General features: G+C 39.3%; 1 protein-coding gene across 1 annotated transcript in view; it reads left to right on the top strand.

The window, feature by feature from the left end:
* ATRNL1 (attractin like 1) overlaps nucleotides 1-12944 on the top strand; it is an 852984-nt gene that overhangs the window by 746278 nt on the left and 93762 nt on the right. The gene's annotated exons all lie outside the window — the stretch shown is intronic.

The following is a 12944-nucleotide window of genomic DNA, read 5'->3' as shown; positions in this document are numbered from 1 at the left end:
TATACCTGTCCTCTTAGATGTCTGCTCATTGCAGTGGTGTTGGCCACATTCTAAGCATGCTCAATGTTGAATATAAGTGATACTTAAATTGCAGACCACACTTATTTCTCTCTTTTTGCATATACTATTCCATCTTTATAAATTTGAATTTTTCTGTCTCCTGATTATTTTCTCTGTCCAACCACTCTGGAATGAATGCTTTTTGAGGGCAAGGGTGATTTCAAATCTGTTTTTCTCTTCAATTCCCCTTAAGCATAAAATAAAATGCCAGCAATCTGGCAAGTTCTCAATAACAGTAATTGATGATGAAATGGCCTCCTTGCTTATTTTATCTTTTCTTACTTCCCTACTTGGCTTTGAATTTGTTCCTCACTTTCTTGACTTGTGTCCAACCAGACACAAAAAATGGAAAATGTACTACTTTATGCCTTGCAAACGTTAGGTATTCATGTAACAGAATGTTTCCCATATATGGGAGCAGAGAGTTTCCAACACCTTCAGATTCATCATTCATGGTACCTGATGATATCTTATTGCAGGAATTTCTATCCAAAGTTCATTTATGGATGTTTATTCAAAGAAATAAACATTTTCTGCACCTTTTCATACATTGTTCTTTTCCTTTCAGCACCTCCGAGGTAAATGGGATGCAATAAGTAAAAGAGTTTGGCACTGGTCAGATAAGATGGATAATTATAGGTACTTGCACAGCTAATGGAAGTATTGTTTTAAAACTGGGATGATTTCCAAAACAAACACTTCACTAATGAAAACAAGTCTGTGTGATATACATCAAGATTTTTCTCGATCCTTCACGAGATGGGCAGACTGAAGGCAACTGCCAATTCTCTGTCCCTTTAACCTTTGAAGTCCTTTTTGACTTATATGAAAGAGACAAGTAGCAGTGTGAACCATTACCTCAGCTGTGTTTTCTAACAACTGGATTATGATTACTAATGGTAATGTTATCTTAGATATGCATAGTACTTTACTCTTTCTAAAATGTTCTTCTATTTTTCACATGTGATCCTCATGACAGGGCTGTGAGATAGGTGTTATAAGAGGGGAGTGAGATGTAGAAAGCACTGTATATCTGCACTCAAGGAATAATTGGGAGAGGGGATACTAGAGTGTAGAGCAAAAGAATAAAAATTACTTACTGCTAACATTCCAGGTAATTTTTCCTGATGATCTGTAGCAGAGAACCTGTCTATAATCAACAGACCATGTCTTTACAAAAGCAAGCATTTTGATGAATACTGAAAATGTCTACAGGGTTGATAGAGCTAGACAAAAGATTGAAATAGCTTACGTACTTTTTACAGAGCCTGAGGATTAAACTATGATGAGTATCTGTGTACATAATTCAGGATGAGCTTGTTCTTTGTTTTCTAAAAACAATCTAGTAGATTTTTCAAGCTCTTACAGGAGTAAGACAGTGGTTCAACTCTTTAAATTGCAACATTATCTATTATCTCCATCAATTTGGAAAATGGGTAAGATGGGTAGATGGACTGATATGTCATAAAGCAAGTAAAGAAAAATGTTAATGGTAGGATCTAGGTGCTAGGAATACTGGTATTCATTATAAAATTCTTTTAACTTTGATACATGTTTAAATATTTAATAATAAAATGTTGAGAAACAATAAAATAAAATATCTTGACTTCACTGCAAGAAAAACGGCAGTATCTGTAGAGAAAATTTTTTCCAACATCATCATCTAGGTTTTCCCTGAACAAGAAAAATACTGACACCGATATATGAACTAAATGACTATTTTTTTCACTCCTCATCCAAATATTTAGTGTGTGCACAGCCAATTAAAACTTAACACATTTGAGAGGAAATATATTCCAGTGATTATTTGGGAACCATATTGGCTCTTGGGAACCAAATGCTGACACTGGCTATCTCATTGTTGAAGTTTAGTTTATTCTATATCTTTACAGAAAGTCCTTATATATGCCTGTGCTTATCCCAGTGCCCTACACATAGGAATCAGTTCATAAGTTATTTTGGTGATGATGATGACAATGATAGGAGGCTTGGGAAGTGTGACCTTTAGCAACCACTTGACTCTATGAGCTTCAGTTAATTTCAGTAAAATGAGCAACTGGGTTCAAATTAATTTATCCTTTCCCAGATTCCTCTCCTAGAAGCCCTGTGTTCTCTTGAACCTCCTCCACTATTTGTGCAGGGTGACAGGTTGGGGGAGTTGAGGAGGAGGTAGAGGTGGAGCTTCATTGGCAGGCTCCTGACCCCACCCCCACTGTGTGAAGGACAGGGTGCCAGGGGTCTTCTCTTGGCTATTGTGCTATTTATTTCTCCAAATGTTAGTGTTATTAAATTAGCATTCATTATTTTTTTTTTTTTTTTTTTTTTTTTTTTGAGACGGAGTCTCGCTCTCGCCCGGGCTGGAGTGCAGTGGCCGGATCTCAGCTCACTGCAAGCTCTGCCTCCCGGGTTTACGCCATTCTCCTGCCTCAGCCTCCGGAGTAGCTGGACTACAGGCGCCCGCCACCTCACCCGGCTAGTTTTTTTGTATTTTTTTTAGTAGAGACGGGGTTTCACCGTGTTAGCCAGGATGGTCTCGATCTCCTGACCTCGTGATCCGCCCGTCTCGGCCTCCCAAAGCGCTGGGATTACAGGCTTGAGCCACCGCGCCCGGCAGCATTCATTATTAAGAGTCTTCTTATAGATTAAAAGTCTTCTTGTAGTACTTTGCATAATCTCAAATTTTTTTTATCAGGCTCCTTGTTTGAAATGTAGCTTACTAAATTTTTGATATCAGACTCCTTGTTTGAAACGTAACTTACTAAATGTCAGTGTCATGTGTACTCTCCGTTGGCGTGAATAAGAGCATTTAAGAAGGATGAGCTTGAGGATCGGCAAAGGCAGAAGCATCCTATGAGCATGGTGGATTTCTCTCATACAGTGAATTTCAACCCTGAAAATGAGTGACAGAAATGCACAGGAACTACTTTGGCCATCTCTTTTCAGGAGCAGCTAGTGATTTTTTTTTAATTTAAAAAATAGCATTATCTTTGGATTTGATTTTCTTTCCACCAGCAACTGCTCCAGCAATATGTGGCAAGTAATACTTAGACATGGCCATTTTAGTTTCTTTCTGAAATGTGTGAACTCCCTTCCTTATGGCTCTTGTCTTAACCAGAGGTCAAAAGAAAAACTGTGCCGACTCATCCCTTAGATTACCCATGCACTAATCTCTTTTTAATACAATAAATGTAGGTGCTTGGGAGAAATTCTCCCTTTAGGGGGCTTAGAATAGTAAGGCAAAAGATATTAAGTAGGCTTTTTGGCATTCCTAGAGCTGGACTAATTAGGTTTCCTGCTCCCCTGCCCAGCAAACCTGCTGCTTCATTTCTGTATTTTCTGTGAGCAGCCATGCCAGACTCTTTGGTTAAGGTGGGATTTATGCTGTTGTTTATGCCTATGTTCACTGTGCAGCCACTTTGTCTTCTGACCTCAAAGTGGTTGAAAGATTGACATCTCCATGAAAACAGGACACATTAAGTAACTCTCCTGCATGACACTAAACAACCAAGCATGTCTCCAGTCACCCCGGACAGCATGGTCCCCGAGCATTTTAGAGGCACATTAAGATGAAATGTGGACAGAGTAAATAGAGCTCTTCAGAAGCATAAATTGAAAATGATAATGATTGCTGTCACTTTGTGATGGAAGATTATGGATTTCATGGTTTATGGATTCTTCCTAATGAGAAGCAGATTAACTTTTCTCACTGGATCAAAAATCCCAATGGCCCAAATCTCCACTGCTGAAAAGAAGCTATGTGCTACAACTGGAAGTAGAAGTTTGCCGTGATCCTGCCTCATATATGATTGACTATACCATTACCAAAAGAATACTACTAGAAAGTCTAAGGTTTTGAAATTTTCAAGTTTTCTACGTTAGCCTTAGAAGTTTGGGCAAGATGGTTAGATTATTTTGAATAATCTAGAAATATTAATAATGTTTAAAATGATAGTTTTCCCACAGTGTCATGGATGTCTTTCTTGTTTATAATGATAACAATAAGAGAACTTTGGTTTAATTTCATGAAAAGAGGAAAGGGAAAGAGAACTAGGCATTATATTAAGTGCTTTATATATTCATTGGTGTAACCCTCTTAATGATTCTGTGGAGATGATTATCCCACTTTTACTATTTAGAAAACCAAAACTCTAGAGAGATTAAATGACTTCCCCAGGGTAAATACAGCTAGTGAGTGAGTGAGCCAGAATTCAAACCCAGGGCCATTGGCTCCTCAGCCTGTGTGACTCTCCCTCATCACTGTGCTCCTGTGGATAAAGATAATGAGGCATAGCCCTTATTCCTAAAAAAGCTTTAAACCCAAAGTCAAGGAGGAAAGCCCTAGAGTGTCTCTGCTAAGCAGTGGGCTTATGATAGTAAGGACAATTTTATCTTTGCCGGTGACTTCAGAAATGTGGTAAAATGCAAATCTCTGCATGCCATGGCGCATCTGCTAATGAAACTATGACTCAGCATATGTAATAGGAAGAAGCCCATGAACTCACAGGAAAAGAAATTAAACTCGTACATCTGAGCTCTGGACTTGGAGCCACAAGCCCTAAGATCTAGACCTAGCTCTGTCACTAACTAGTAGTGCAACCATGGGCAAGTCTTTTAGTCTCTGGGTCTTCTGTTTTCCCATGCAAAAAATGATGGGGTTGGATTAGAGTCCTAGGATGCGTTTCACTCTAACCCCATTGCACGGTTTAATACTACAAATTATGCTAAGTCATGCCAGTTTGGGGTGGGGAGAGCAAATAATCTGCTTCTGAGTGGTACCTTAATTTGTCTTTGCAGCTGCTCAGAGCCATTGGGAAACTTTATTTTCGTATGTATTGATTACTAGTGACTAAAAATAGTTAGCATTGCTCCTTAAATTTAAAAAAATCTTGAAATGGTGTTAATGGAATCTTCTTAGCATGTTTGAAAGAGGTAGGTGGTTTACAGTCCCCTATTTTCGAAGTGAGTAAAAGGAATCTAACACTACCAGTGAGAGGTACGTTTCCCGTAATCTCAGAGATGAATCGGAAATGGACTCTAGGTCTGCTGGCTCACAGTGTAGTACTTTCTCCTCTGAAGACAGTTTTTTAAAGCAAATTTCCAGTTTCTAGCAGCCTCTCAAATTTCTATCCCTTCAGACTTTGTTTTTCTTTTATAATTCTGCCACCGTATCTTCACACTTGTAGAAATACATCTGTTGATATAATCTTAGCACTTTCTTTGTTGGAGGTGGCTAGAATAAGAAATAGAACTACTGAATTACATCAAAACTTCATTATAAAAATCTGGCATGTTAGTTACCCTTTAACCTCAAATACAAATATTGTTTATAGCCAGTGTATGTGTCTTCACAAAGAAGAAAGAAAAAGTGGCATTCATGGTAAAATAAACTAGAAAATTAGGCAGATAGCCCAGGAAACAACAGAGATAAGAACAAATATCTGAGATTCTTGTTAATAAACATGACTCTGTGTCAAAAAATATCTGATATTAAAAGACCTTAAAATCAACAGAAGGAAATAATTTTCCCTTGTTTCCAAAATACAGTTATTGTGAATCCTCCCTTGCTACTCTTACTCATTCAAGAAACATGTAAACGTATCTATTGTATGGCAGCACTGGATATACTATAGTGAACCAAACAGAGTTCCTGCCCTCATAGAGGTTACAGCCTATGCAGAGACAAACATTCATGCAAATCAACGCATGCCAATCAACTCATACTTACAAGTTGTGTTAAAGTGCTATGAACAAAGAATAGAGAGGTGAAATAAAACAGATGTACAATTGCTAAGTTTAATATTTGTCTACAGCAGTAATCGAGTGATAAACATAGTCATTAAAATGCCCTTTCCTCAATTCTAACATCTCTGTAGTGTTTGACTGTCGATTATTCCCCACTTCACCTCCCCACATTCTGGAAACTTTCCCTTCCTCTGTTGTTTTGTGCCTTGACCCATCACAGGTACCCACTTAGAATTCACTTAGCGGCAATGGCTGTAGAGCACCTCCTTTCTGTGCATCCTCAGCTTCGTCTGCCCTTTGCATATAGGCTTTCCCCCAGGTCTGATCCTTAGCCAGCTTCTTTTGCCCTCTCCGCTCACTTAGGGAAAACTTCTCTGCAGCTAACTGCCAATCCTGTGGGTCTTCAGCCAACACCTCTCACATACTGAGCATCAGCATCTCAACCTGGATTTCCTCCCATTCAGATAAAAAGTCAGCCTTCCTTCCCCCTTTCCTCTGTCACCTCCCACCATTCCCCAGACCAGCTCTTCTCCCTTGACTTGCCTGTTTTTGTAAAGTCTGTTTTGGAGTGGCTCAAGTTTGAAACCTTCAAATTAGCCTGTCTTCTCTCTCTTTCTGCCCTTTTACATCTCAGTAATCATGAAGCTCCATAGATTTTATCCCTGGAGCGGACAGAGAAGACATCTTATTTTTTCCATTCTTATTCCCCCCATGCTTTGTTCTGGGAGTGGTTGCTTCTCACCTGGGTTGCTCCCAAAGGAAAGCACAGCTCTAATCATATCACTTCCTCATACTTTTGCAGACTTTTCATTGCCTGTTGAAATAGGTCCAGACGTTTACTCTGGAATGAAGGGTCCTCTCTCACCTCTCCTCAACTTCCCGTCCGGGTTTAGCACCTCAGAGTCCTAAGCCTAGCTGCACAGCACCACTGGCTACATGGGGGTCCTTGGACAATTATTTTAAACTCTCAGGCCTTCAGTTTCTTCATCTACAACATGAGAAAAATGACTAGATAAATATCTTTGTGATAGCTGCTGGGCCTATCAATCATTCCATACATATTTTTCTTATGATTCTCTGAGTGCAGGTGTGGTCTGCCATACTGTTGTTTCTTGTACCTGAAATCCTCTCTGTTAGCTGCTTGTTTTCAAAGCCTGGTTCAAATGGTATTTCCTCTTCCGTGAGACCTTTTCAGTCCCCTCCATACCTCACTGTCTTGAAATCCCGCGCCTTCTAACATGTATCTGCACCTTCTAACATATATCAAACTTGCTATGTTCTTTTCATTATTCCCCGGTAGCAAGCTCTCTGAAGGCAGTGGCTGTATCTTATTTTATCTTTGAATCCCTAGCTGCTAACAAGTTTCTGGTACTTAATAGTTGCTTGATAAATATTTAATTGATGAATAAAATTATCTTACAATTTTGGAGACTCTTCACCAAAAAAGATATGCAAAAGATGTATACTCCACAAATGTCTACTTTACAATGTAAAATGTCACTTCCAGCCCATAACCCCTATAGACTGGATTTTGTGTTTTTATATTTCATGTAAGATGGATCAAGCTACATATATCTCAGGGACAGAAATCAAGCCCCAAACTGTACTTTCAATGGAATACGTCTGTGAAAACTAACTTGTTTAGATTTAAGGTTCAATGAACATGAGAATATTAGGGAAAGATGACACAAAACAATAAAGCAATTTAGATTTCCAATGTAGCATGTCTGAAACCAATCATAGAGATCTTCTGTTTTCATGATTTGAATACTGATTTATTCCTTGGATAGTAATTTTTTTAACTATTTTATTTAAGTTTGAAAGAGCCCAACTCAGTTCTACCCTTTATGACCAGAAAAATAAATTACTTTCAATTTTATGGAAATGTCCACATATTAGTTATACTCGGGACAGATAACCTCACAAAAGATAACTGGCAAATAAAAAGCATCAATTGTTGGTGTTGTCATTAAAACATACTGGTTGGAAGACCGGGCGTGGTAGCTCACGCCTGTAATCCCAGCACTTTGGGAGGCCAAGGCGGGTGGATCACCTGAGGTCAGGAGTTCAGGACTAGCCTGGCCAACATAGTGAAACCCATCTCTACTAAAAATACAAAAATTAGCCAGGCGTGGTGGCGGATGCGTGTAATCCCAGCTACTGGGGAGGCTGAGGCAGGAGAAACGCTTGAACCCAGGAGGCAGAGGTTGCAGTGAGCCAAGATCGTGCCATTACACTGCAGCCTGGGCAACAAGAGCGAAACTCCGTCCCAAAAAACAAAACAAAACAAAACATAAAAACAAAAAAACCATAAATACTGTTTGTTGTGAATCTATTCTTTGCACCATGGTGTTCTTTGAGTTACTATAACCCTACAGGGCAGTAGACTCCAACCTTTTGGCACCAGGGACGGGTTTCATGGAAGACAATTTTCCCACAGACCTGGGGATCAGCGGCAGGGGTGATGGTTTTGGGATTAAACTGTTCCACTTCAGGTCATCAGGCATTAGTTACATTCTCATAAGGAGTTTGCAGCCTAGATCCCTCACATGCGCAGCTCACAATAGGGTTCGTGTTCCTATGAGAATCTAATGCCTCTGCTGATCCAACAGGAGGTGGAGCGCAGGCTGTGATGCTCACTTACGCCTACCCATGGCTCACCTCCTGCTGTGAGGCCCGGTTCTCAATAGGCTACAGACTGGTACTGGCATGCAGCCTGGGGTTGGGGGTCCTTGCTATGAGGTATGTACAGTTGACCCTTGAACAACATGGGTTTGAACTGTGTGGGCTCATTTATATGCAGATTTTCTTCTGTCTCTGCCACCCTGAGACACCAAGACCAGCCTCTCCTTTTCCTCCTCCTCCACTTACTGAAAAATGAAGACAATTAGGATAAAAATCTTTATAATGACCTATTTCCACTTAATGAATAGTAAGTATATTTTCTTTATGATTTTCTTAATAACATTTTCCTTTTTCTAGTTTATCATAATAATACAATATATAACATATACAACATACAAAATGTGTGTTAATCAACTGCTTACATTATTCATAAGGCTTCTGGTCAACAGTAGGCTATTAGTAGTTAAGTGTTTAGGGAGTGAAAAGTTATACAGGGACTTCAACCTGAACATCCTGTTCAAAGATCAGCTGTGTTACCACTTTTCTTTCACATATGAGAAAAATGAACTCATGGATATTAAGTAACTTGCTTATAGCCACATAGTAAAGAATTATGGAGCAAGAATTTAAAACCAGAAAAGTTTTACATCACAGTGCTTTTTATAGATGTTTTTGTTTTTGTTTTGCTTTTTCATTTCTTAGCTATAAGAAAGACCATTAGCTGTTTGTTTTGAGGATAGCACAAGGGTTTTCTTTTACTGACCACTATCACTGTAAAATGACATGCTCATGGTCCTCCCATTTCAGACTTTTAAATTTATCTTTCTGTCACTTTTAATTGTGAGAAATTTATTAATATGTAAAGGAAACAAAGAGGAAAATAAGGATGAGAAGCTTAAAGAATAGTCAACATGGGCCCGGCTCAGTGGCTCCCACCTATAATCCCAGCACTTTGGGAGGCCATGGCAGCCGGATCACATGGTCAGGAAGATCGAGAACATCCTGGCTAACACAGTGAAACCCTGTCTCTACTAAAAATACAAAACACTAGCCGGGCATGGTGGCTGGTGCCTGTAGTCCCAGCTACTTGGGAGGCTGAGGCAGGAGAATGACCTGAACCCAGAAGGTGGAGCTTGCAGTAAGCCGAGATCATGCTACTGCACTCCAGCCTGGGTGACAGAGCAAGACTCCTGTCTCAAAAAAAAAAAAAAAGAATAATGAACATAGCTAATTAAACATGCTGCAGAAATAAGTCAGTCTTAAAAGTTAACTCAAGAATACTTTCAAGGCTGAAAATTAGAAACAAACTCACATGAAAAATCAGAATTCATGGAAATGAAAAAGGAGACCGCCAGCACTGAAACATGACCAACACATTTTTCTTTTCTTTTTTCTTCTTTCCCACCTGCCACCTCTTTCTGGTATTGCTGGAATTGACTGGTAAATAATTAATGTGGTCAAAGAGAAAAACAGGAAAAAATTAAAACTCATCAAGACAATTTACAAAGCCAAATAGGAAAATCAAAATGTGTTGCAATAACCAAGCTGCCTTTGAAGCAACAAAACAACACAACAAGAATGTTGTGGGTATGAATAAAATGTTAAGGGTCAACCATTGTGAAAGACAGCATGGCACTTTCTCAGAGATTTAGAACTGGAAATACCATTTAACCCAGCAATCCCATTACTGAGTGTTTACCCCAAGAAATATATATCATTCTGTTATAAAGATACATGCATGCATATGTTCATTGCAGCACTGTTCATAATAACAAAGACATGGAATCAACCCAAATGCCCATCAATGATAGACTAGATAAAGAAAATGTGGTACATATACACCATGGAGTACTATATAGCCATAAAAAGGAATGAGATTATGTCTTTTTCAGGGACATGGATGAAACTGGAAGCCATTATCCTCAGCAAACTAACACAGGAACAGAAAACCAACTACTGTATGTTCTTACTTATAACTGAGAGCTGAACAATGAGAACATATGGAAACAGTGAGGAGAACAACATATACTGGAGCCTGTTGGGGGAGGGAGAAGTGGGGTAAGAGCATTAGGAAAAATAGGTAATTCATGCTGGGCTTAAAAACTAGGTAATGGGTTGATAGGTTTAGCAAACCACCATGGCACACATTTACCTATGTAACAAACCTGCACATCTGCAACATGTACCCCAGAACTTAAAATAAAATAATATAAATCTTAAGGGTAAGTTTGTGAGTTCCTCCACTATTTCTTGTGATAGCTGACACCTTGGTTTATATAAAACTGCCAATTAGTAAAAAAAAAAAAAAAAAAAAAAAAAAAAAAAAAAATACTTTTAATTGGTTACGAATTAAATAGTCCTGCTTTACATAGGTTTGGGAGAATTTAACAGAAGGAGGTTGCTGCCTTCATTACATCATGCTGCTTATAGACGCTAATAAAATATTAGAGTCTAGGTGACTTAAACAACAAACATTTGTTTCCCACAGTTCTGGAGGCTGGAAAGTCCAAAACCAAGATGCCTGGCCAATTTGGTGTCTGGTAAGGGCCCTTTTTCCTGGTTTGCAGATGATCACTTTCTAGCTATATCCTCACATAGTGGAGAGAAAGGGCTCTGATTTCTTCTTATAAGGGCACTAATCTCATCATGAAGCTCCACCCTTTTGACCTTATCTAAACCTAATTAGTCCTCCCCAAAGACCCCCACCTCCAAATACCATTATATCAGGGATTAGTGCTTCAATGTATGAATTTGGTAGGAGGTGGAGCACAAACATTCAGGCCATAGCAGCCTCCTTCTGTAGTTAAAAAGAATGGATGGGTTCTGAGTCTCAGAATGACTAGAACCAAGATATCTGGATCTCTCAAGCGGAGCAAGAGATCCAGAGACCTTGGTTCTAGTCCCTGCTCATATTACCCCTCCTTCATATTTATTGTAACATGTTGTACAAACCTAACCAGGAAAAGAAAATAATATAATTCACCAGCAGGCAGTACTGCACAATTCTGCCACCCAGAGCCCTCAGAAGGCAGACAGAGGGGAACTCCTTAGATCCAAAAAGGAAAATTCAGTGACTTGAGAAAATATGTAAAAGGTTAAGAGTGGGTAAGTGGCCCTGCAAATTCCTTCTAGTCATAGAAACATTTTTCTGGGGGTCACCTCATAGGGCCGGTGGTCCCTCAGCAAATCCAGAAGTGTGGTCAAATTTTGATCAAAACTCCATGTTATACTGATAGCTGGTTTAATCTCGGGTCCTGCCATAGACTGTTTAATGGTGTCATAGTATCTACCAAAGGCATTTTTGAGTGTGGATGTCCCCTTACTCTTAATGAAAATCCTGGTGGAGGAGCAAGCGCCAGCAGTAGAAATGTAATTCTATAAAAGGTAAATGTTGATTACAATTCTGTTAACTCCTTAAGGCCACAGTGATCTTTCTCTAAGAGCTTGTAGGGAAAAAGTTAATGGCCCCCTGAAAAGAGAGTAATTTATCTCCTTTTATCCACTTTATAATTTGCAAGTGAGCATAGCCCATGCAAGTTGAGCAGGCTTCTCTCCCTAATGGGTGGCATATCCAAAGCTTTCATGCAGGTAAAAGCACTGGAGTAAACCTGAGAGAGCTCATCTTATTCCTTAGGAGCTGGGACTGAAACTGGTCCACAGGACTTCAGGGAGGTGGTTTGAGGAGTCCTACATGGTCCCTGGGATCATCATTTAGAAGCTTTGAGGGAATAAATGGATTCTTGTTCTCTGAACCTGCTGTCTGATATAATTTGAATTGAGCCTTGAAGCCCCTAAAAGTCTGGATGCAGTGACCATACATTCAGTTCCATTTATTCAACAAGCCAGGCAAGGATCATCAAATCAATAACATGACTGTGCCATCTGCCTTCCCTTTGCTCACCATCACAATGAAAAATGACTCCTTAAGTGTTCTGCGAGGCAATTAACTCTGAAGGCAGAGCTGTAATGGAGAGAGGCTGAGTTACATTTGTATTCAAAACTTTACTGGTAAAATGGAAAGAAAGCTGTTGTCCATATTAATAGATACATAAAATGTATAAATGGAGTAATTTGGTATTACTCTATTTATGCATAATATTATACAACTGCAGAAACACAGAGCTAGGAAGGGCACTGAAATGACATACGGCTCCTCCAACTGTGTGCAGTCGCAGCTGGCGACCCTGTCCAGAATCATCTTGGACAGACAGACTGTTTCTAAAGATATTCCCAGAAGTCATGCTGATGACTTCCGGGACTAATTCATTCTGTTATTTAACAGTCTTCACTGCAATTTTATTCCATTTTCTTTTGTTCTCTTTCTTCTTGTTCTCATCTCTCTAGAAATAGAGAACAGCTAATTATACTTCCTATAATAATCCATCATGTGGTAGAAGGCAGTTTTGAAATCACCACGCAGCCTTCAGTTCAGGTTCAATACAGCACTCCCAGTCCTTCCATCTGGGCCTTTAAAGAGCCTGGCTACTAGCTTGAGTCATCTGGTGACTCTTAGAATG

Source organism: Trachypithecus francoisi, unplaced genomic scaffold, assembly GCF_009764315.1.
Source record: "Trachypithecus francoisi isolate TF-2019V2 unplaced genomic scaffold, Tfra_2.0 Contig01579, whole genome shotgun sequence".
Classification (NCBI taxonomy): Eukaryota; Metazoa; Chordata; class Mammalia; order Primates; family Cercopithecidae; genus Trachypithecus; species Trachypithecus francoisi.
This window is presented reverse-complemented; position numbering and strand designations above follow the sequence as displayed.